Genomic DNA, 5,068 nt, shown 5'->3' with positions numbered 1-5,068 from the left:
TATCAAACTAAAGGGGTAGAAGTCGAAGCTTGTTTAATTTGGTAGGGTGTAGTAGCATATCGGAATCCGATTACGCAAACATCGCTGAATCAGTATGGTATTACATGACTTGCAAAAAACAACAAAAAGCATATCGGACTGAGAATGGCGTTAAAATTTTTCTAAAAAATGTGGACGATATAGTTATAACTGTGAAAAGCGATCCTGGGGTAGTCCCCGAAGCTGCCAATAAGTTGCATCCAAACTTGCAGTTCACCATTGAAGAACTTGATAGTAACAATAATTGGGCCTTGTTGGATTTAAATAATAACGTGGACTCAGGAAAAAAGGGCACATGTGAGTGGTACCGCAAACCCACTGATACCGGCACCATTCTGAACTTTAGAGCTGCGCACCTACCCAATACAAAAGAAACTTTATTGAAGGGACGGTCCACAGGGTTTTCAGAAGTACCTCAAAATGGGAAAATTTTGACGGGGGCATTGGAGAAAAATCGGAAACAATGGATTGAAAATCATCATCCGCAAAATTGGTCCGAAAGGGTAGTAGTGTCTGAAACTCTTAACAAAATCATTGAGGGAAAGAAAAACTAAGAGATGACGGCATCAGAACCGAGAAATCATAAATGGTTGAAACACTCAACCCCCTTCTTGCATTGCAATATCGAGGCAATCCATCTCAACTGTTAGCTGCAACGGCTCCACAAAAATCCGGGGCACAAAAAATTTTTAAATAATGAAACTTAAAAACGTGCTTGCCATCCCTCAAAACTTCCTTTGCTCGTGAACTGAGATCCAAAGTCGTGTATAAGCTTTCATGTAGTGGATGTAACTCCACCTATGTCGACCAGACAGTCCGACATTTAGCCATGAGGGTCAATGAACACCGCAAAGAGGACTTCTCAGTAGGGCAACACTTATTAGAATGTAATAAGGAGGTGGGTGGTACTGCTGAGCTGAAGTCATAGATTAAAGACCAAACAGCCAACGTTCAGACGCTACTCACACTTGAGGCTTTTCATATTTGGAGGGAAAGACCTAAAAGTAACATAAGCCATGAATTCAGGAGACAAGAATTCACACTAAAAATATAATCCAACTATAACATGGCTAAATTTCAAAAAAACTGACATGTCAGAATCGAAAATTTTCCAAAATCGAAGTTTTATGACAAGGAAATGACAAAAAACTCAAAATTCTCAGAAATTTACAGGAAAATGTTATTAATGATTACGTAATTTATTATATAATTACAGTTGTTTAAATTTGATTGGTAAAAACTTTTCGAGCAATTTAGGCACGAAAGTCTTTTTTTTCAGATCTTATATTGTTTTGTAAAAAAAAAATGAATGTGCAAAAACGTTTGAGTTAACATTTTAATTTTTTTACAAAAAGAAGCTCACCAAGACTAGAGTCAACAACTATATTAAACCTTTTCAAGTCGTTGGTTGTTCCTATCATGCTATACGGAATTCCCTGCTGGTATCCGAACATCGAAAAACAAAATTATTGGAAAGAGCACAGAAAGTGTATTAAGTGGATCCAAAATGACTGCTCAATCTATGTAAATTTCAACAGTTTTTAAAGACTCAAATTGTACCGATATTTTTGTTTCTGCAACTTAAAGATCTCACTCTATCAAAATGCATGAACGGAGACTATGAGTAAAGTGGGAAGAACATGTAAAAGTGAAGCAACCCACTCTTGAGTTAAGATCCGGTGAAGAACTTGTTTTTGACCAGAAGAAACCGCGACCGTGAAAATGCTAGCAGATCTTCTTTATCCGAACAACCGCACTAGTAAACATATTTCAAAAGAGTGAAGTTTAGTGATAGAACTGGACTGAAGAAAAGAGTACTGCATCAACAATGGCAAAATTTTGAATCAAACTACAATGAACTAATCTCAAATACATGGCGAATATGAGCATTGAAACCTGAATATACAAGGGAACATATTACTGCCTAGTGAGGCTAATTTCATGTTACATACAAACACAAACGGTACAATCAGAAGACCATTGTCCTTCAAGTACTTTCTGGATATTTCATTTCCTTTATCCTAAGGTGTCTGTGTAAACTTTAACTTTTTTAAGTAATCAAAGAACAAAAGTATCATATAAACCAAGGTTACAGTCAGGAGTCCCTTCATCCGTATTTCAGTCAAAATCCTTGGAATTTTCTGAAAATGGAAGATCGCGTTCGCAATCTGTATTGCCAGTGAGATTCATTCTCTGTTTTAAGTAGCTGGCATTGCTCAAGGAGGAGGCCAAACGGTGAGTCTTCTTTCTTATGTCCTCAATTCTAGTGGTCAAATGTCGAACAGTTTGTCCGAGATAGGTACAATTTCATCCACTACATGACAATTTATAAACCACTCTTGACTTAGAAAAAGCTGACATCAGTGATGGTAAACATGATTCTAGTTTTCTTGTGATGAAAACCATTTGAAAGTTAGTTTAATTTCATAACTTGTTAGCAAAATAATGTCTTTGGTTACCTATATATTGCACCATCAGCATTGAGGCTCCAAATTCTTTGGTGATTGAGTTGAAAAACACCTCTCACTATCCAGGGGCTTACCCTAAACCGTCGATGATTTTGCACAGGGCGTCTGCCGCCACCTTTACGGACCAATTTTCAGGGTACTAATTTGTCAGTCAATGCGCCCTATTAGCTTTCATAGCCTTATCAAATTGCTCCCAGCTAGATGTACTCCTAAAATTCCTGTACAGTTCTTTGGATAACACTACGCTTATACTGAGTTGAACAGCTTCTATAGTTCAGTATAGTCCCAGTATCTGTTGGTTTTAGATACCAACTGCAAGTTACACCCCTCTCCTGCGATACATTTATGTTCAAGTCCAGGATCGGCAAATCCCCCCCCCCCCCCGAATTAGTTTCCTCTAGAGTGAACTGCAGATTTAGATGAAGGGAATTGGCCGCATCGTGAAGACAACTTGGCTCCCCTCTGACTGTTCTAACAATGTCATCCACAAACCTGAGGAACAATTTCACCTGAGGAGTATCGTTCTCCTTGTTCTTAGCGCGGCAGCAGCTTTCACAGTATCAGACTATCTCGGTTATTGATGCGTATACGTCATCGGATAGTTTTCCGCATTTTAGATGATACAAATTTCGGCAACTCTCGCATTCAACCCCCTTTGATCTATGTGTGACTTTCCTGATGCAACATGGGCACAAACCCTTTTTGTCATTAGTTAGCTGTATCTCCGTTCCCAACCGGTGTTTCTTGTCTTAGAGCAAACTCGTACTCTTTCAGCCATAAGTTTGCCAGAATAAGTTTGACAGCGAGGGCCGCGCCGATTGCTAAACCATCAACTTGCACATACCATGAATCATTACACTTGAAATATACTTTGCTGACCACCATACTCAATGGCTTTTTCAAGGTTGCTCTTTGAATTTCAGGAGGAGATTCCTGGCTGTACAGCGTCTGTAAAGCAATTTCAATTGCCTCATTCAGGGAAACGTTGGTGTACAAACATTTCGAATCAAGAGATATTATGGTTTCATCCGGATCTAGAGCAATGTTTTCAATTGTTTCTCTGGCATCTTTAGTATTGGTTTCTATATTGGCTCCATCGATGTCAAAAAAATTTGCAAGCATTTTGTTAAAATTCTCATACGCATACGAGCTACCTGGAAGTGATAGTACTGTTCGTAGGGTTGTCTCAGCCTTTTGTACCTCAGCTAAACCTTACAAACGGGCTGGTTGCCCCCCTGTTGACCTTTTCTTAGAATATAACTGATCACTTATCTCGTCTCTTTTGTTCATGGCTATTAATTCTTTGTTGAGTTCCTTCTCAATTTAGTAAAACCTTATTAGTGGTTGCATCTTTTTTCAAAAACTGAGCAAATTGCAACAAGGATTCCAGCTTTGATTCATACATTTGTTTTCTCATTATGAAAAAACCAACCCCCTTACGAAAAGGCAGAGCCAGCAACCCATTATCATTGAGATATTTCCTCGTTTTTTCAACAGCTTTGTCTCTTGGGGTTTGCCTTAAGTTTTTTGCATATGCCTTAGCCGCGGCTTTTATTTCACATAAAGTTTCACCTAATTTTTTTAAAAAATTTCTCAATTGTGAGAGGAAAATGTCGATATCAGCCAAAAAAAGCGTTTGGCTGAATTTGTCTCTAATGGGATGCTTCGGGCCCATTGAAAGCATTTCATGTACCATCCAGGCAGTTTAATGTTATCAAGCACCATAACTGATCGCTCATTTCTCCCCTCGAGAGGTTTATCTTGTCTCTCGGACAGTTTTTCAAATTTTTTTCTATCGTTTTCTGATGTTGAATTTAAGCTTGCCTCAATTTAAAGCAGCGTTAGATGAGATGATGGTCAGATATGATCCGAATCGTGAACATGTTTTCTTTTTTTCCCAGTCCAGTTATAGTCGTAAAGAGGCGCACCGTCGACTAATGATCAGAAATGAACTGAACTGTAAGGGATGTCATTAGCAGGATTAAGTTTTTAACTATAATCAAAACTGTACAACCGTAGACTTTGCCATTAAAAAAGGAATTAACAACATTATTACATTACATCTCTTTGAATTAAGAACATTATTACATAACTTCATTTTTTAATCTGTAATGCCAAGATGTTTCTTTGTGTGTGTGGTACCGTGTAGTACTGCTGCCACAGTAACCTTGGAGAATAGTGCTATTAATTATTCTGATATGTATTGTTATTATTATTCAAGGCCGTTCATGCAGGCCAAACGCAATAGTCAGTTAGGACATTGCTGTTGAGAGAGAGACATGAAAAGACAGGCATGATCTCAGATCTAAAATAAGACAAGTTAGCAGTCTTAATTAAAACGTTTTACTTATTCTGTTTTATAATACTTGAGTTAAGCCGACAGCTATCACATGGCGCAGCCAGCAGGATTCCTGTCCCAAGACAACAGAACGGACATGGGGATTCCAGTATTTTGGACAACCGCGAACTCTGACCCTCCCTGGAATTTAAGGATATGGCTAGATCAATTTTTCATGGCAGTGACCGTGAAGGAGAGCGTGGACCCGGAACTTTTGTTACAA

This window comes from Symsagittifera roscoffensis, chromosome 7 (genome assembly GCF_963678635.1).
Source record: "Symsagittifera roscoffensis chromosome 7, txSymRosc1.1, whole genome shotgun sequence".
NCBI lineage: Eukaryota > Metazoa > Xenacoelomorpha > Acoela > Convolutidae > Symsagittifera > Symsagittifera roscoffensis.
This window is presented reverse-complemented; position numbering follows the sequence as displayed.